Here is a 22,480-nt window from a genome sequence, read left to right as displayed (position 1 = left end):
GGGAAAGGGTCATTAGGGCCGTAAACCCTCTTATGAGTTTACTCTTGAGGAGTAAACTCCATATCCAAGCCTTATATGTCCTTAGATGTCACCCGGGTCACTCCAAACATTTATTTTGAAGTGTTTTCGCGTCATGGAGTGTATAATCTTATCTAATTAGTAATTCAAAGTCTAATTAGATACATTTGTGTATCATTTCATATTACATAGGAACCTCATGCGTTATCAAGCCCCGATCTGACACTTAGCATCCTAGACGACACGTTCTTCGATTGGTGAGTTCATACCCCTACGCCTTTTTCCGTGTTTTTCAATGTTTTCAGGGGGGAATACAATCAAACTATAATTGTTTTCAAAACCTAAAACTGATATATTTCTATAAATATCTGGCTAACTTTTAGATATCTTTACCCCTTATGTATTATGCTGAGCATAAGGGATGTTTTATCGATTATAACTACATGGATTTCAATAAAGGAAACAATCAAATCAATCAAATTATTATGGGAATAATTTAGGATCTTTAGTTCTTATTTAACAAGCACATATTTATGTAAAGTTATTAGATAAACTATATCCGATTCCGTTTATCTCTGTTTAATTTAGAATATATTGCCAGATAATTCCATTGTATTTAACTGTTTTCACTGTATTATGTTTCTAAACGATTAGTATGTTTGATAACGTCTGAGAACACCATGAATAATTAAATACTAGCTTGTGGGATTTGTCATTACCCTTTGGGTTATCAGTAAATCCTCCCCGGAAGTGTGACCAGAGTCTCCTGGAGGGAGAGTGTGGAATTTGTGAATAGATCTATTCGGGACTGACAATCCCACACCTAAACTGCTAGCTACAGTTAGGCGGGCACGCCTGGGGTGACAAATTCTGGATATCGTCCGACGTCTGATGAACGTCAAGGAGGTCTCGGTATAGCATCAGCATGGTTACCCGACTCACAATACGTATTAATATAAGTTTATTCACGGATTTGATTTTATATATATCTTCTATTCATAGTTCTTATATCTAGTACGGGATGGTAGTCCCATGGTTTTCAATCTAAATCTAGTACGAGATGATAGTCCCATGGTTTTCAATCTATATCTAGTACGGGAGGGTATTCCCATGGTTTTCATTCTATATCTAGTACGGGATGGTAATCCCATGGTTTTCAAGCTATATCTAGTACGGGATGGTAATCCCATCGTTTTCAATCTATATCTAGTACGGGATGGTAATCCTATGGTTTTCAATCTATATCCAGTACGGGATAGTAATCCCATGGTTTTTCAATCTAAATCTAATACAGGATGATAGTGCCATGGTTTTCAATCTATATCTATCTATAGTTTGTTGAATATCAAACTATCTTATATCTAGTACGGGATAGTATTCCCATGGTTTTATATCTAGTACGGGATAGTAATCCCATGATTTTCAATATATAGTTTTACGTATTAAACTATACACAATTGTATTTAACGGAAATTCAGAACTTTATCTAAACTTTACTTTTATGAAAATAAGGGTTTTTCCTGGGATAACTGAATTGTTCTTAACTAGACCAAGTAACTAAATGGATAACAAACTACACTTATATGAAAATATGGGATTTTCTTGGATATCAAACTTTTCAGAAAACCAAAGGAAACTTGTACATTTTCAGAAAACGAACATCTTATGAACTCACCAGCTTTATGCTGATTTTCAAACTGCTTGTATTCTCACGTCCACGTTAGATAGGTACCCAGCAATCCTTTTGGCCAAGACGGAGTGCGTAGAAGACTCGTCTTTACTTTTGTTCATATGATATATATGTATGACACTCTTAACACTTTGGTTTCAAACAAATGTAATAATTCTATGTTATGTAAAGTTTTGTGTTTACTATGCTTACTATGTACATTGGTTGCGATATTCATGACGTCCTCCGCCCCGGAATGTTTCTGCCTTTGGTTTGGTCTCAGAGCCCTTGTTTATAGTGAACTATTATACCAAACGTTACATGGTATAAGACTATAAACACTAAGGGGCCTAAGTGCTCTGAACTAAAAGTATACTTTAAAATATAAATATTTTCAAAAGTATACAAGTATACCTAACCGACGAAATCTTTAACTACAAGTAGAACAGAACATAAGTAAATGGGTGTTGTTCGTTGCGGTTAAACCTGGGCAGTTATGTAGCCGAGTCTAGGACCAATATTGCCTGGCCAACTATATTCATTCGAGACATGGCTAACATGTGCTTGGGAGTGACTACAGTATGCGGCATTCCTAAAACTTACCCAATACCCGAACATCGAGTCGTCACTGCAACGAATCATGAAATACTATGGGAGTATTTCTCGAGCCAAATCCGTTATAGAAATCCTCATCCCAGCATTGCTCCTCAATCATTCCTTTAGCGATAGTTTATCTGCTTTGATAACTCTTTCCTGCTTTATCGCTTAATAGAATGCTATATCTGTCTTAATGAGATATCCTCTGTTCCATATCTCTTGATTCAATTCAGAGGACTTATGATCCTCTCTTTCCTGATCTTTTTAGATCAATATGCCTCCAAGAAAGAGACCCAGCTCAAAGAACAACAACAACCCTCCGCCACCACCTCCTCCCCAATTTGATCCTGTGATGTTCCAGGCAGCTGTTACTGCCGCAGTGGCAGCCGCCATGTCTCAAATGAACCCCGGTGGTTCAGGAGGTGGTCCCCAGCCCCAAAACCAAGATGATAGCCAAGGACACCGGAAGGAGTGTTCCTATAAAGACTTTATGAACGCGAAACCCACATCCTTCGATGGCACTGGAGGTGTCATTTCCCTAACCCGATGGTTCGATAAAATTGAATCTATTTTCGAAATCTGTGCCTGATCTGAATCGGATAGGGTGAAGTTCGCTGCCTGCACCTTCACCGACAAAGCCTTGACTTGGTGGAACAGCCGAGTCAAATCCCTAACCCTACCCGTGGCCAATGCCATGGGTTGGGAAGCCATGAAAGAACTTCTGCTCGTAGAGTACTGCCCTCGGGGCGAGATGCAGAAATTAGAACATGAACTATGGAATCTAAGGATGCAGGGTTCCGACATAGTCTCTTATACTTCAAGATTCGATGATCTGGCGTTACTCTGTCCGGGAATGGTTACCCCAGAGAGTAAAAAGATTGAAAGGTTCATCTGGGGGTTGACCCAGCCAACCAAAGGAAATGTCTTGGCTGCGAAGCCAGACACCTATGACAGCGCTAAATGTCTTGCGCAAATCTTGATCAATCACGGAGATAACCCTGATGAGGAGACCACCACTCCTGAGCTAGTTAATAGTAGTGGTGGAAGTAAAAAAGAATTCTGGAACAAGCGATAGGCCCAAAGTACACAGGGATCCTCCAAGAAACATCAAACGGTAGCAGTCCACGCTGCTACTGCCTCTACTGCTGTTGGTTCCACTGCTCAGACTCCTACCAGCAGATATACCGGTACCCTTCCTTGGTGCGACAAGTGCAACTACCATCATCGTACTCCTGGGCCATGTCGCGAACATCTCTGCAATAACTGTGGCAGGAAGGGCCACCTTGCCCGAAACTACAGAAAACCAACCCAACCAACCAATCAAGCTTCCGGAGCGGGAATCAATCCGACCTGCTACGGTTGCGGCGAAGCCAGGCATTTCAAGCAAAACTGCCCCAAGGCAGCAACAACTGGCAACACCGGGAGAGTCCTAGCTATGGGACAAGTTGAGGCAGCCGCTGATCCCACCATTGCCATAGGTATATATTCTTCCTTGACAGCCCTTATACTTGCAAACCTTTTCGATTATATTGCTGAACGAAAATATGTTATCTATTCAATCAAACATTATCTTAATTTTTGTCCTCCATTAGTAACCGAAATGCCTACCGTTGAGGTGTCTAATAACGAGAAAGAGGACGTTAGCGATAGATTCATAGGTTGTACCCTTACCTCGAACGATCATTCTTTTCCCGTCGACCTAATTCCAGTTTCCATAGAGAGCTTTGATGTTATCCTCGACATTAATTGGTTGAGTTCCAATCATGTTAATATCCTTTATTACAAAAAAGCCATCCATCTCAACCTTCCCTCTAGTCAGACTCTCACGATCTATGGCGATAAGTTTAGCTCAAATTTTCATATCATTTCGTACATCAAAGCTCAAAAAGGCTTCCTAGGAGGGAGTGCCATAAATTCCTAGTCTATGTGACTATCGAGAAACAGGAAGTTGCATCCCCGGAGTCTACAACTTTTCTGGTGTCTTTTCCCGAAAGAGCTTCCAGGAATTCCTCCCGAGTATCAAGTCGAGTTTCACATCCACCAAATTCCTGGAGCTACCCTTGTAACCAAGCCTCGTATCGATTAGCGCCAGCAGTAATGCAGGAGTTTTCCAGTCAGCTACGAGCTCACAGGAATGATGTTTCCAAAACAGTATTCAGAATTCGATATAGTCACTACGAAGATGTAGTGATGCCCTTCGGTCCAACCATTTTCTTTGATCATGTAGTAATCAAAGGAGGCATGTTACAATCTGAAACGCATATCCCGAGATACATAGAGCTTTTCGAAATCCTCATTAGGATCAATCCCGTAGCTTATAAAATCTGACTACCCTCAGAACTTAGCAGCATCCATCCGGTATTTCATGTCTCTGTTCTTAAGAAGTGTCTACCCGATGAAACCACAGTAATCCCTTTGATGAGACCGAAATCAATGGAAGTCTGAACTTCATGGTAAAACCAATCGAAAGCATAGATCAAGAGGTTAAATGTATGAAACAAGTCGTATCCCGATAAGTGAAAGGTTCCATGAAATGCCATGTGAGAATCCGAATTCACTTAGAAGCATGATGATCCAATAGAACAGAAGTATCCGTATTCTCCTTCCAAATCCGCGATTCGCATCTAAATTTTGAATTTCGGGATGAAATTCCTTCTAACGGGGGGATAATGTGACAACCCGTAATTTATTCCGTCACTTTAACCCGGTTCCGTCAATAAAGTCGTTACGTCCCAATTTTTCCTTTAGTTTTGCTTTAAATTAATTTAATTGCGAAATATAATTAAATCTCATAAGTGTCGGGATACATTTTAATTCATTAAAATATTTTCTATTTTCATTTAGAAAATATTTAGTTTCATCTAAGTTACAATTACGGTAAATTAATCGGGTGCGACCAAAAGCCTCGTGTAGCGTCGGTATCGGGTAGAATTCTACCATGTCCCAAGCTTTGAGCATATATAAAGTTGAGAGAGCCTCATTTGAAGCCTTTCCACTCTCTCTCTACTTTCTCTCTCTAAAACTCGAAATCAAGCCAAAATCATCCAAAACAAGCTCCAAATCGTCAAGGTAACTATCCTAACTCCTAGTATAACACCTTTGGCCTTCAAATTCGTGAAAACTATGAGGAATAGGACCATAAACATGTGTTTACGGTCCTGGAACCTCCTTAGGACGTGAACACATGTGATAAGGGGTTTTGAGCCTTAAAACCCTTCCAAACCTCATTTGGAGCTTAGATATGACTAAGGGACTTATTTGCATGAACTTAGAATACCTTGAACTCATCATTTGGGGGATAAGCATGAGTTTACGGCCCAAGCACATGCTTGGACCGTAAACACCTATTCATAAGGAGTAAACTCATTTTTAGGTGTTAGTTTGCCCCTAAACACCTCCATCAAGCTTCCATGAGAGTTTAGAACCTTATAATCCTTCAAGAAAAGCACCAAATCATACACAAACGGAACAAGCTTGAGTTTACGGTCCAAGAACATTATTATACCGTAAACTCATCTCCTTAGACCTTAAACTCATCCAATGGGTGTTAAAGTGCCCTTAACACCTTGTATGGTCTAGAAATGAGTCTAGAACTTAGTATGCTTGACTTTCAACCACCAAAACCCATGAATCTTGGACAAACATGAGTTTACGGTTGTAAACTCATGTGTTTAAGGTAGTAAACTCCCAAGAACATCTTCATAGACCGTAAACTACTTTTCCAAGGTCAATTCAAGTCCCAAACACTTCCTAAGCCATGGAATCAACCCTAGAACCTTCCTATGTGCATTGTAATGACTTAGGACCACCAAAACATCAAGGGATTGAGTGTGGGGGAGTTTACGGCCATAAACTCCTAGTTTACTGTCGTAAACTCCATTAAATGGTCCATATGTGAGTTTAATCCATTCCAATGCCCTAGATTTGATCCTAGCTATTTTTCCCATGTGATATAAGGCCATTTAGCATCATAGAACACCCCACCATGAGTTTACGGCCGTAAACTCAAAGGGAAAGGGTCATTAGGGCCGTAAACCCTCTTATGAGTTTACTCTTGAGGAGTAAACTCCATATCCAAGCCTTATACGTCCTTAGATGTCACCTGGGTCACTCCAAACACTTATTTTGAAGTGTTTTCGCGTCTTGGAGTGTATAATCTTATCTAATTAGTGATTCAAAGTCTAATTAGATACAGTTGTGTATCATTTCATATTACATAGGAACCTCATGCGTTATCAAGCCCCGATTTGACACTTAGCATCCTAGACGACACATTCTTCGACTGGTGAGTTCATAGCCCTACGCCTTTTTCCATGTTTTTCAATGTTTTCAGGGGGGAATACAATCAAACTATAAATGTTTTCAAAACCTAAAACTGATATATTTCTATAAATATCTGGCTAACTTTTAGATATCTTTACCCCTTATGTATTATGCTGAGCATAAGGGATGTTTTATCGATTATAAATACATGGATTTCAATAAAGGAAACAATCAAATCAATCAAATTATTATGGGAATAATTTGGGATCTTTAGTTCTTATTTAACAACCACAGATTCATGTAAAGTTATTAGATAAACTATGTCTGATTCAGTTTATCTCTGTTTAATTTAGAATATATTGCCAGATAATTCCATTGTATTTAACTGTTTTCACTGTATTATGTTTCTAAACGATTAGTATGTTTGATAACGTCTGAGAACACCGTGAATAATTAAATACTATCATGTGAGATTCGTCATTACCCTTTGGGTTATCAGTAAATCCTCCCCGGAAGTGTAACCAGAATCTCCTGGAGGGAGAGCAAGGAATTTGTGAATAGATCTATTCGGGACTGACAATCCCACACCTAAACTGCTAGCTACAGTTAGGCGGGCACGCTTGGGGTGACAAATTTTGGATATCGTCCGACGTCTGACGAACTTCAAGGAGGTCTCGGTGTCGCATTAGCATGGTTACCCGATTCACAATACATATTAATATAAGTTTATTCACGGATTTGATTTTATATCTATCTTCTATTCATAGTTCTTATATCTAGTACGGGATGGTAGTCCCATGGTTTTCAGTCTAAATCTAGTACGAGATGATAGTCCCATGGTTTTCAATCAATATCTAGTACTGGAGGGTATTCCCATGGTTTTCATTCTATATCTAGTACGGGATGGTAATCCCATGGTTTTCAATCTATATCTAGTACGGGATGGTAATCCCATGGTTTTCAATCTATATCTAGTACGGGATGGTAATCCCATGGTTTTCAATCTATATCTAGTACGGGATAGTAATCCCATGGTTTTTCAATCTAAATCTAGTATGGGATGATAGTCCCATGGTTTTCAATCTATATCTATCTATAGTTTCGTGAATATCAAACTATCTTATATCTAGTACGGGATGGTATTCTCATGGTTTTATATCTAGTACGTGATAGTAATCTCATGATTTTCAATATATAGTTTTACATATTAAACTATACACAGTTGTATTTAACGAAAATTCAGAACTTTATCTAAACTTTACTTTGAGGAAAATAAGGGTTTTTCCTGGGATAACTGAAATGTTCTTAACTAGACCAAGTAACTAAATGGATAACAAACTACACTTATAAAAAAATATGGGATTTTCTTGGATATCAAACTTTTCGGAAAACCAAAGGAAACTTGTACATTTTCAGAAAACGAACGTCTTATGAACTCACCAGCTTTATGCTAATTTTCAAACTGCTTGTATTCTCAGGTCCACGTTAGACAGGTACCCATCAATCCTTTTGGTGAAGAGGGAGTGCGTAGAAGACTCGTCTTTACTTTTGTTCATATGATATATATGTATGACACTTGTAACACTTTGGTTTCAAACAAATGTAATAATTCTATGTAATGTAAAGTTTTGTGTTTACTATGCTTACTATGTACATTGGTTGCGATATTCATGACATCCTCCGCCCCGGAACGTTTCCGCCTTTGGTTTCGGGGTGTGACATTATGGACCTGAGTCCTTTCCTAAGCATAATCTAGCTGATGAATGCGGACTGTGTTAACGCTAGAGTTGGCGTCAATCTCCACTACTCGTTCGATGGTTGCTCGACCTTGCTCGGTGTTCCGAGAAATCCTACAAACTATGATGTGTAGGACTTGGTCAGCTGAACCTCCCTCGTTTAGGTTGTAAAAGCTTTTGTACCCATTGTAGGGAATGGGTTGACCCTGTTCCTGACTCCATCTGTTCAAGTTTATGGCCCACAGAGGTGTGAGCCCTTGAAATGTTGGACGATGGTTTGGGTTTGGAGCTACTGAGGGTAGGTTGTTGACTTTAGGTTCTGAGTCAGAACCATCAGAAAAGCCTTCAGCATAGTGATCATCCAAAGGGATTGGATGATCATCCTCTGGCTTTTCTTCAAGCCATCCAACATTGTCGTTGTTGGGATAGTATGGGTCTCCGGGAAGATGGAATCCAGCCATGATATCTACGTGAGAAAAGGGGTATAAGATATAACTAATAGACGCCTTAATTTGATAATTATAAGATGATCTTTATCAGTTTCTTCAATACTTGTTTAGTGCATACCAGTTATATGTACTCAAAACAGGATAGACCTTCAAATAAGTGACCCTAACTCTAAGCCTACAACCAAACAAGGAACAGGAAGTAAAGCAAAGATCACAGATTCTAAGTCTATGACATCCTAGTTATATATAACCTTAGCGTATCCACTCAGCAACTATTGACATACTACTAAAGACCCTTTTTTTGTTTGCACATAAGTAATTTATAGTAACACAAAATACTCCTATAGTATTTTAAGTTTATGTTCTGTTCTAATGTTTTCATTGTAGTAGTATTGGTAAGTTTTTGGACTTGTTGCAATCTCACAACCACTCTTAGGCACATGCTAGTCACTCCTCAAATAATATAGTTGATCAGGCTATATCTTCCCAGGGTTGACCATATGTCTCTAAGTCTAAATGTGTTGCCCAACAATCATACTACTTTTGTTCTGTCCTAGTGACACTGATTTTAGTATGAATGCAAGTATGTATATTTGGTTAAATATTTTATTATTTAAAAGTAGAAACTCTTGGTCAGAGTATTTTAATCCCTTTGTGTTTATAGTTTGTATATCTTTTATGAGTTGATATACTCGATTCACTATAAACAATGCTCTGATACCAATCTGTCACACCCCAAAACCGGAACGACGGAAACGTTCAGGGGTGGAGGACATCATGAACAGTATCACAAAAATGCATGGTAGTAAACAAGCAACAACATCATCCATTGTATTAATAATATAATTTTAATACAAGTGTGTTCTGTGAACTTTATAAGACACCAAAAATGTATATCAAAATAAAAGATGAGTCTTGAACGAGCTCCATCTTCTTAAAATCTGGCACCGGTACCTGTCTACTGGTGACCTGAGAATACAAGTTATTTTGAAAGAGTTGATCAGCTTTAAAGCTGGTGAGTTCATAAGTATTTTAGTGTCAATGTTTGTATGAAAGTGTTTGTATGTACTTCATGTATAAGTTTGTAAATGTTTGTATCTCCTAGAAAATCCTATATTTTCTACTAAACATAGCCTTCTACCAAGGCATCAATCGAAATGTATGTTTGTTTCTTGTAAAAGTCTGTGCGTATATTTTCCCAAGTATGACCATCATTAACCAAAAATATAGTTTTTACATTACTGTTCATTGTGTGAAAATCACAAAGTGAATGCAATGGGGAAATATTAAAGTACTTTAGTGTTGTATTAAGTAACTATTGTTGTACTAATTACCTTAAACCAACTTGTTATTTAAAGTAACATGTGATATGCCTATACCATACTACCGACTATAAACACGACGATGAAAGACGTCGGAAAAAATGACATTTGGCACTCGTAGACTTGCAAGTCCCACTGTAGCGAGCAGCAAGGTGTAAGATAGTCAATCCAGTATAGATCTATGCACAAATTCAACACTCTCCTTCTAGGAGACTCTGGATACAAAACGATCCATGACAGGTGATTTCATGCCCCATTACGTGGCTCACATACTATTGTAATGTTCTTGTATATGTATTGTATGTACTTGCTGTATTGTATGTTCTCTCTCTGTCTAGTATGTATGTATGTTCTCTCTGTTTCTCATAATAGTATGTTCTCTTGTATAATGTATAGTATGTACTAGCTGTATTGTATGCTCTCTCTCTGTCTAGTAGGGCTGTTCACTAATTGGATAAAACCGAATTGTCCGATTGGACTATTTGGTTCGGATATTCGGATTTTTGGATTGGTTTTCAACAAAACCGAATTATTATTTTGGATTTCGGATTGGTTTTGATTTATAAAATATGAACCGAATAGTCCACAAAAACCGAATAATTAATTAATTAATTAATTAATTAATTATAATATATATCTATAGTTATTTATTAATTTTGTAATTTATTTTTTCAAATAGGTTCAATACGTTTTACCCGATAAAAAAAAAACATTAATATGCATTTTCTCTCAAAAGCTTTCTATCTATAAAATATTTAACTATAATATATCTTCTTAGTAGTTGTTTATAAATTTCAAATCACAACTAAATTATTTGTTTTCATTTATTGTGTAAAGTTGGATAATATATAATTATATGTCGTTTTAAAATGTCTTGGTTTTTGAAAACCGAATTATAAAAACCGATCCAACCGTATTGTAATTGGATCGGATCGGATTAGATTTGAATATAGTTTGGACTATTCGGATCCATGTTTTGAGAACCGAAATCAATTTGGATTCACTTGATTCGATCGGATCAAACCGATCCATCCAAACGAACACCCCTACTATCTAGTATGTATGTATGTTCTCTCTGTATGTTATTTTTTGTTTCTCATCATAGTATTCTCTATCTGTTTCTCGTTATAGTATGTGTTGACTCACGTATGAATTGACTCATTGTATGTTTCATTATTCTAGTAATAGTATTTGTAACTTCCTAAACTATACCTATTATAGTTTGCTAGTAATGTTGTTTGTATGTATGAACATGTTTGTGTTCCTTTGCTACCTAAAGGTATTGAAATGAGAAAAGTAACTTTTATATCTATATACATATACATATGACATAACTAGGATTCAAACGACCTTCGGACAAATAACCGATACCCTAAGTCCACAACTAAACAAGGAACAGGAAGCAAGGCGAGCTATCAGTCCTAAGTCCTTTCAATCCTACTTATATAACTATATCTATATAGATATATATTTGACAAAGTATAAATTTAAAAGAGTTTAATAAAAGTATTTAACATGTAAAAGAGTTTGCAAAACAGTTTCAAGTAGTTTGTTTGATAACACAGTTTGAAAAGTAAGCAAAACCATATGTTTGATAGTTATTAATCACATGTGATTGATATAATAACTATAATAGTTCAACTTGTATCCCCACCTAATAAAAGCATTTAAAATCATTTAAAAGTTTGATTAAGGGGTATGAACTCACCTGTAGTGAGTGGTTTGGATGAACGGATGGTATAGGATGCTAAGTGTCAAGTGAAGACTTGAGCACACACAAAGATCCTATTTGACATATAATGACACATATATGTATTTAATTAGTCATTTAAGAACTAATTAATCAAGTTAAGACACCCTAGGACATGGAAAAACTTTGATTCAAGTGCTATAAGTACCAAAGGGTTGCATCTAAGGGTTGTATGGCCTCACATTGGAGTTTACTGCCCAAATGATAACACCATGTGAGTTTACGGCCAATGGTCATTTCCCCCATGAGTTTATGGCCGTAAACTCATGGTAATTAGTACCATTTTGTGTTTTAAGGTCTTATAAGTCAAGGTTAAGTATCATATGATCAAGTCCAAGCCTTAGGAAGTAATAGTGGCACAATTGTACCACCTTTTAGAGTTTACGGCCCATGGTCAATTCCCCATGAGTTTAGGGTCGTAAACTCATGTGTGCTTGATTCTTTTGTTTGTTTAAGGTCCTATACTCCTAAGGATGTGATCTAGACTTGTATCTAAGGCTTAGGAAGGGACTAGGGCTCATAATGGCCCTTTCATTAGAGTTTACGGCCCAAGGAGATTGTCTTGGCCGTAAACACTTATGATCTTGTGTTTCTTGATGTTTTCTAGTTGATTAACAAGTGTATCAAGCCTATAACAAGCTAAGGTAAGAGTACTTACAATATAGAATCTTGTAAGGGTGTTTAAAGTCCAAGAACACTAGTGTGTGTTCTTGGTGTTCTTAGTGAAATGAAGAACACTTGAAGATCTATCAAAATGAAGAGATTTCATGGATGAAATCATGTACAATCACTAGATGTTGTAGTATATCAACTAATCAAGGAAGGAAACACTTACTAAGTTGAAGATCAAGAAGGGAAATCGGATGATACTTGAGAGAGAATGAGTTCTTGGCTTTAAAATGGTAAAAAGTGAATAAAATGACTATGTGTCATATTTATACTCCTTAGAGTTTACGACCGTAAACTCCATATTTGGGCCATAAACTCCAAACTCTTGGTGTTTTGGGACTTAAATGTTTCACAACTAACTCTAAAGCATACTGTCTATGTTTACCTCTTGAAGTACTAGGCTTTAGAACACTCAAACCGACTCTAAACAGCTTAAAAGTTAGCAGAAACAATTTTGAGTTCTATTGAAGTGAATGGTTGTACATGATAGAAATATCAAGTTTTCACACGAATCCTGGCCTTCGGGGCCTCAGCTCTCCCTTGTCGTCCATCCGTAATCCTCAGAGTAGTCGGGGCTAGTGCATGTATGGGCCTAGCAGCAAGTAATGGAGACTGGGCCTTCACATGACCCACCTGATCACATTGATAACAAATCCTAGTACCCAATAGATGAGCTTTCTTCTGAAATTCCCTTGCGAAATGCCCCTCCTTGCCACATTTGTGGCACCCAATAGCTAATCGACATGCACCCTCATGCGCATTCCTGGACTTGCCACAAGTACAGCCCCTCTGTCCTATTGATCGTGAAACAGCAAGTTTGAACCGCTTTGTTGTAGGGTATGGCTGAACCAGAGCTTGCCTCTCCTCACTCGTCTGGACCTCAATCTCAATCTCCTATCTTTGCATGACACACTGAAGCTCAGAGAGGGTACTATAATGATGGGTACACATAAACTGCTAAATCTTAGTCTTGATCATGCTCAAGTATCACGACATATAAGCCTGCTATGAAGTAAAATACTCAGGACAGAAAAGAGCTCTCTCAATAAACATCTTGATGATCTCCATCACCGACTATGTCATCTACTTCAACGATAGATACTCATGATCCAACCTCTCCATCTCCACTAGAGTAACATACTATGTGCGAAACATCTCCAAGAAATAGAAACCCTTTTCTTAGGAGTATAAGAGCTAGTTACCTGGTTCCACCAGTCCTTCACGCCTAGATGAAGCAGTTTCAAGGCACACCTAACCTTCCAGTACTCTAGAAAGGAACAAGTAAAGAAGCACCCCTACACATTAGAAATCTGTCTTACAGCCACGATCGGGTCCTTGACCCCATCGAACGCCGGGGGATTCGTTTTGCTGATGTCATGGTATTGGAATAACCCTCTCCCCTGAACCCCCGCAGTAGCAACAGCTGCAGCAACAACCTTAGTCACATCAACGTACCGCTCATTGAACCGCTCAATCATCACGGTTTTAATGGACCCAAAAAGCCTTTAGAATGACACCCAGAATAGCCACAGTCACTTGAGTGGAGATCAAATCCTAAATCTCATCATCAATCAATCCTGGCCTCGCCGAGCCGCTAGCTCTTGATCTAAAACCTCTCGTTTACACCATGATGAAAATGAACCAAAATACATCATAAATGCCACTTCATACTATCACAATCATTATGGAAAGACTAGACCCTCAGGGTTCATGAATTCCTTGCTATGTGTACGGGTCCTGTGCTTTCAATAGTACGAGCCCATACTGTCTTCCACACCTACCTGTATTCATATCAAGGGGGGTCGTTATGGACTACCCGATCGCAAGACCCAACAGGTAGGACACACATACATCGTATACATTTTCTCAATAGTGGCTAAACCTTCCCCACTCTATCCTGCTATAAATTACACTCACTCATGGAAGTTCCACCAACGCTGTAGTCGCCCGTGCATGCTAATCATACATAACGCAAGATTCCATATACAATGAAATACTTGATTCTACCGTAAACCCATAACCAGACAAAGGATAGTCAATAAGGCTAAATCATACATTCTCAGGCTATGAAATCTTAGTTATGTACAACTATGATGCATACACTAAGCAACTACGGTAATGATTTCAATTCCATCTAGCGTACAAAAAAATCTCCTAGGCTACCAGGCATCATAATTTAGGAAATTCTATCATTCAATTCCTGAAAAACCCTAGCCTACAACCAGCATGCAATTCTATCATAATCATCATAAGAATATAAAGTGTGGTTATCTTGGGGAATACTTCCTTGATCCGGTTGATCGTATACATCTCATCCTTCCATGGTTACTTTTGAAAATAATTTTGAAAACTTTTTATAGATCCTTCGTTTAAGTATGGATTCATACGAATGCTCATCAAATTCTCTCAAACCAGGGCTCTGATACCAACTTGGAATATCCCAAAAAATAATCAAGGATTTTTTTTTTCATTTTTAGGAACCATTCCAAAATTCAGAAGTTTTACAAAACAAGTTCTAAAACGTCACTATCATGAATTAGAGTATCCCAAAATCATAAAACACATAAATACAGGATGATGTGCATGGTGAAGCCTTCACCTTGCCCCTATCCTCTGAAATACCTGAAATCATAACAATTTGTAAGACAAAGCTTAGTGAATTCCCTTAAAATACCATACATACAACCACACAAATAACAACATGCAAATATGAGCCTTCAGCCTTACTGGTCCGCCTCGTAGGGCCTACGGCCTATCTGGACCGCTTTTCGGGCCTTTGGCCTGAATGGACCACCTCGTAGGGCCTACAACTTATCTGAACCACGACGGGTATCTAAGTCTTCAGCACAAAGCAGGACTGCCTCAGCCCAACCACAATATGTCGACATATACAACAAATAAACGTAAACACATATCCGGAAAAATAAAGATACCATACAGGTCTACCAATCTATCATACAACCAATATAACATCATCATATATACTAGAATACATAACCTAGTGGGCCGACATTGGTGCCTTCGACCCACGAGTACAGTGAGGAAAACTCACCATAGAGTCTGAAAGTAGCTGAACAGATCATTACTCCAAATATTGCCTCTATAGAGCACCTATACAAATAACAAGGACCCTATTTCAAACTACTATTTAAAATTTTACAAAATGCCCACACGTCAACTTGGTCAAAATCATGGTCAATTGTCAAATATCAAAATGTCAAAGGTCCTCTACAGGCTGAGTACGCACTACCTACTTAAGCTCCATGCCCAACGTTGAGGATGGTTTGGCTGTTTACGGGATCCTTTGGGACTACGCGTTACGTACCCTCAGGTACGCCCAGTGTACCCAACCAACCTCCTACTTCTTAACTAAGTGTTTAATCCCGTAAGTCCTTACATCCAAAACTCAAATCCAGTCCTCAAATAACCTCCTTAATCATAAAGTTTCCACCTTTATGACTTTTCATGGCTAAGAAGTATTTGAAATCCGAACCCTAACTTACTAACCAAAACAACAAAACCCAAGCTTCATAACTTTTGCATGGATGGGAGAAAGGGACCAATATCACATTTTTATGACTAGCAACACTCAAAAGTGTCTGAAAGGACAACTCATTTGGTCTAGAGAAAACCAAACTCATATATACCATGATCGTGGGACCAAAAACGCACAAAACTCAAGAACTAGCAAGATCTAATGAAGTATTCATCAAGTTTAGAACTTTGTACCTTCGAGAGGTTGCTAAAGAGATGAAAATTATAGATCCACAAAGATTGATGTTGCTCGAATGGACTCCTTCCTTCATAGATGAACATAAAACACTCAAAACAACTCAAAAACTCTCAATTGAGGATTAGGGTTTGCAAAGAATTGAATGTGAGAATAGAGGCTGAAGGTGGGAGGGTCTCAAGGCAACTAATGACATTATATAGGGCCCAAAGCCTAAAATTTCCGGTTTGCTCATCTAATGAATGCGCCCTATGTGCCCATGAGTACACCCAACATACTCTCATGCATCTCTAACGCTTTTACTGAATTACGTCATGCATACACCCCAAGTACGCATGACGTAAGGTCTATTTTTTGCAACAACTTTTATACTTTAGACAATAAAGGAAATACCTGATTGGCTGCGTGCCACAAAATATTTGGAAAAACCTTATTTTAGGAAATCACGAAATGTTATTAGGAAGATACGTTTTCAGCATATCACGTAGCCAATTTTTTTCAGGAACAACCTTAGCAAAATGGCGCAGTTTAGAAAGTTTAGTATCTAAGCTTAGGTGGGGCTGTAATGTAGATTCCTATTTCACCTTATGGTAACTGACAATTACCAGTAAAAAATAATTAAAGGAAAAGACGAAAAGACTCAAAAGGGTAACTATATTTCAAAATTGTTTGGAAACCCCCATCAAAGTTTGGTTTGTTCAAAAAACACCATTTAAGTAAGGTTTTTGTACAAACAACACCAACAAAACTATATGTTTTTTTCACATATTACCCACTAGTAACTGAATCTTATAGGTTAAACGATGACTTGACATAACTATTATGACATGGCATAATAATTAGTGACAGGAAATTAATTGATATATTCATCCTTTATAACTCGATTTAGGGCTTCTTCAAGAGTGAATGACTTTTTCTCCTCTGATTCCTCTTCTTCTTATAAATTGATGATCTCCAAGTCAATCTCACACATTTTAAAGCCAAATAAGATATTTGATGATACAAACCCTTATGGTTTTGGGCTTCCTTCTTGAATTCAGACATCAACCACAAATATTAATCATGTCAAAAACTTCAGGGTTTGTCCCCAACGGATAGGAACTTCAACCGAAATATTTATCATGTCTTTCTTTTATATATGTGCTTGCTTATGTGATTCATTTTTTGAATATAAATGTGAAAGATTTTGTTATGGGTAATATAATAATCTTGAGCAATACACTTTTTTGAATATGTATGTGTTGAATTATAAGGATTTATTATTCCAAACTTATAATTCAAATTGTATCCTTTTTCTATTTTATTTATGAATATATATGTATATGTATATATATATATATATATATATATATGTATGTGTGTGTATGTGGTTGTTAGAGTTTGATGCAGGGAAGTTTATTGTGAATATGTTATGAAAGTATTAGACTGGAATAATTAAATAAGAATATATGAAATACGTGGGTTTTACCCAACTCAGTTTAAGTTTTGGTGATCCGGATGTATAAATTGGAGATCTATTTAGAAACTGTAGACATACACATATACGTTCATCTTCATACTGATATTTTTCTCTCTTTCGTCATTAGGGTTTTCTGTTCTTTTATCTTGTCTATTTTTCTTCTGTTCTTAATCTATTTGAGAGTAGAATAGGTGAGAGATTTGTAGTGAGGATCTTTGTATAGAGAAGAGCGTTTTTTGTAGTGAGGTTTGATTTGTAAGTATTGCTTGAAAACCTACTTGTTCTTAATAAATTAGAGCTGTGGATGTTGTGTAATCTTGTGTGTTATTGTGTTTGATTTTTTTTGATGGTATCAGAGCCACATTATAGTGGTTTGTGACATGTTGTTCATCTAGATGGAGTTAGGGTTTCAGGTCTTTGTGTATGGGTCTGGTTCTGGCTCTGTATTCTTCCTCTCCTGGGATTCTTTGGATCTGCTTAACAGATCAAGAGTTTGTTTCTTCCGATCTGTCAATAGATTTCGGGTTTGGCGTTCATCAACCTGGTAGTTCTCTTGTCACATCTTAAGAGTAAACGATGGTGGTGGTAGTAAACGATTAGGGTTAACCTTTTGTTAATTCTAACGGTCGACAATATCGCATCGGTCAACATTAAGTTTATGCAAACAAGGTTCTAAAACTAGGTTGGTTCTAGCATTTGAATGCCCGTTTTGTTTTTCAATGGTGAATCTGATATTCAGACTCATCGGAACTACATTGCTGCTCGCTGAGCTTTTTTTATTTGTGGATCTCTGTAAGTTTCACAAACCTTTTATTTTTTGTATTTCACTTGGTGTTCTTGATAGACCAGTTATCTTCTGATCATATTGTTTCACGTCTATAAACTAGCCTGCTCTGGTCTTCTATGTGCTATGAATATTGTTTAGTTTATAGAAACTATTATGAAAGTGCATGATTAGGTGTTGGATTCATGATTTGTCTGTTATTTTTGATTAATTGTTCTTTTAATCATGTCTGGAACACCATATGAATCCTCTAGTAAGAATGATTTTTTTGAATTTGATGATTCTCTATATTTGCATCCATCGGATCATTCTGTGACAACTATTATAAGTTTCAAATTGCTTTGTACTGAGAACTTTAGGGTTTGGAAAAGTTCAATGACAAGAGCTCTTAAAGCCAGAAATAAACAAGGGTTTATTGAAGGAACTGAATTAAAAGATAATAAGGATGCTATTAAATCATTAAAATGGGACAGAGTTAATACTATTGTATGTTCTTGGATTCTAAATTCACTTTCTGAGTCCATTTATATTGGACATGCTTGTTCTGAATTTGCTTTGGATATTTGGAATGAACTTTGTGAAACCTATTATAAGGCTAATGGTTCAGTTGTTTGTAATATTCATCAACAAATTAATAATCTTACTCAGGTTAATTTGTATGTGTCTAATAATTTTAATAAGTTGGATGGTCTTTGGAAGGAATTTGATGGGTTAACTAAGTGTCCTGATTGTACTTGTAAAGCTGCTACTCAAACTAAAAATCATTCTAAGCTCATGAAACTGATGCAATTCCTTAGTGGACTTGATGACTCTTATAACCAGGGCAAGAGTCATGTTCTTATAATGGATCCATTGTCTGATGTTAAAAATGCTTTTTCTATTGTGTCCAGAGGAGAGTCAAATCAGAAACATGGAATGCTTCTATTTTGTCTAATAAAAGTCAGGGTTTGTCTGCCTTTGCTGGTAAAATTAATGATAATAAAAAATTTAAGGGTAGAAATCAGAATCTTATCTTTAAAAATTGTGGAATTAAATGTCATACTATTGAAAAATGTTTTAAACTCATTGGATATCCTAAGGATTTTAAACCTAAGTTAGAGTTTAATAAGTCTTCTACTGTCTCTAGTACTGCTTCCCATGTCACTGAAAGAATCAATGATTCTATTTTTCTCTTGATAAGTCTAATCATCATTTTAAACAAGTGATTAATACACAAAGTTAATGTCTTTTATTTAATAAAAGAAAATTGATTGTTGATTCAGGAGCAAGTCAACATATGACTGCTTCTGAGTCACAATTTACTGGTGTTGTTGATGTCTCCAAGCTTAATCTAAGAGTAGATCATACCAATGGTTCTACTGCTAAAATAGATAAGATTGGAAATATCAATCTTTCAGATTCTTTTGTTCTGTCTGATGTGTTTGTCATTCCTGATTTCATATTAATCTGTTATCTATTCATAAGATTTGTAAAGAAAATAAGTGCAAAATTATTTTTGATGAAAATAACTGTCTCATTCAGGATTCACAAAAAATTGATACTGTGAAGACTGGTAAAGAATTTGGAGGTCTTTACTATTTGGAAAATCAATTTAATGTTAAACTAAAAGTTGTTAGGTCAAATAATGGATCTGAATTTGTTAATCTAAGAATGAATGGTTTTCTTGAAAATAAAGGAGTTATTCATCAAACTTTTTGTGTTCACACTCCACAGCAAAATGGAGTGGTTGAACGGAGACATAGGCATCTATTGAATGTACCAAGGTCCTTATTGTTTCAAGCTGGTCTGCCTAAAAAATTCTAGGGAGATTATATCTTAATTATTGTCTTTTTAATAAATAGAACTCCATCTTCTATTCTAAATGGTAAAACTCCATCTTCTATTCTAAAATCTTTTGTTCTGTCTGATGTGTTTGTCATTCCTGATTTCATGTTAATATGTTATCTATTCATAAGATTTGTAAAGAAAATAAGTGCAAAGTTAGTTTTGATGAAAATAACTGTCTCATTTAGGATTCACAAAAAATTGATACTGTGAAGACTGGTAAAGAATTTGGAGGTCTTTACTATTTGGAAAATCAATTTAATGTTAAACTAAAAGTCATTAGGCCAAATAATGGATCTGAATTTGTTAATCTAAGAATGAATGGTTTTCCTGAAAATAAAGGAGTTATTCATCAAACTTCTTGTATTCACACTCCACAGCAAAATGGAGTGGTTGAACGGAGACATAGGCATTTATTGAATGTACCAAGGTCCTTATTGTTTCAAGCTGGTCTGCCTAAAAACTTCTAGGGAGATTATATCTTAATTGTTGTCTTTTTAATAAATAGAACTCCATCTTCTATTCTAAATGGTAAAACTCCTTTTGATTTAATCTATAAACATGTTTCTCTGTATGATAGAATTCGTGTGTTTGGATGTTTAGCCTTTGCCACAAAATTGAACAATAATAATAAATTTTCTGAACGTTCTAAAAAATGTGTTCTCATTGGATATTCTAATGTTAAAAAAGGATACAAGTTATTTAGTCTTGATAGTGGTTCTTGTTTCTTTTCCAGTGATGTGAAATTTTATGAATCAGTTTTTCCTTTCAAGTTGGCATCTAAATCAAATGAAAAGTCTTAGTTTCTTGAGACAACCTTTTTGAATAACAATGACCCTTGGGACCCATTTCCAATGTAACTTTTATTTTCTGACAATTTTGATGATAATCAAAATAGTAGGGTTTTAGGTTGTAATAGTCAGGATGGTGATAAAGTTTTTAATCAACCATCAAGTACAACTGGTTTTGGTATTGATGGTAGTTCTAGTTTAGATGCAACTATACCTAGTCAGGAAGGTGCTCTTGGTTGTGAAACTTCTGGTTCGCAACCTGAGACTATTACATCTGATCCCACTAGTGGTTCCGAGGAAATTTTTAATAATAGTATTTCTTCTTTAGATTCTCAGTTGTTAGAAGTTAGAAAATCTAATCGTGAGTCTAGATTTCCTCAAAAATTTAATGAGTTTGTTATAGAAGGAAAGTATAAATATAGAATTGAAAGATCTATTAATTATTCTTTCCTTAGTCTTGATAACAAGTGTTTTGCAAAAAATTTGAATAAAACTATTGAACCACAATCTTATTATCAAGCATGTTTGGATTCTAACTTGGTAAATGCTATGAATGAAGAAATCGAAGCTTTGTATAGAAATAATACTTGGGATATTTATAATTTACCTGCTGATAGAAAACCCATTGGTTTTAAATGGTATATAAAATAAAGTATAAATCAAATGGTGAAGTAGAATGATTTAAGGAAAGGCTTGTAGCTAAGGGGTATAACCATAGGGAAAGGATAGGTTTTGATGAAACTTTTTCGCCTGTTGCCAAAATGGTTACTATCATAATTGCTATTTCTCTTGCAATTAATTTTATGTGGAATTTATTTCAATTAGATATAAACAATGCTTTTCTTTATGGAGAGTTAGATGAAAAAGTTTATATGTCTTTACCTCCTGGCTATAATGATAAAGATAATAACAAGGTTTGTAATCTACTGAAGTCGTGATATGGGCTGAAACAGGCTCCTAGAAAATGGAATGAAAAGTTATGTGGTTTTTTGCATGAGTTTGGGTTTATTCAAAGTGTAAATGATTTTTCCCTGTTTGTTAAATCTTCTAATGGTAAAATTGTTATATTACTTGTGTATGTTGATGACATTATTTTGTGTGGTAATTGTGATAAAGAAATTGATAAAGTTAAAAGTTTTTTGAAATCAAAATTTTTGATCAAAGATTTGTGAAAATTAAAGTTTTTCTTAGGTATTAATGTTGTAGACATAAACAAAGGTGTTTGTTTATGCTAAAGGAAATATTGTATGGAATTGTTACATGAGTTTGGATGTTAAGCTATAAACCAGTTAAGACTCCTTTAGATTGTAATGTTAAAGTTAGAGGAGAAGGGATTGATGTTAATGATGTGATTGTTCAAAATGTTGTTCTTTCTAAAAACTTGATTGGAAAACTCATTTATTTGACTATTACTCGTCC

Source organism: Lactuca serriola, chromosome 4 (genome assembly GCF_051521515.1).
Source record: "Lactuca serriola cultivar US96UC23 chromosome 4, Lser_US96UC23_V15, whole genome shotgun sequence".
NCBI classification, from domain to species: Eukaryota; Viridiplantae; Streptophyta; class Magnoliopsida; order Asterales; family Asteraceae; genus Lactuca; species Lactuca serriola.
This window is presented reverse-complemented; position numbering follows the sequence as displayed.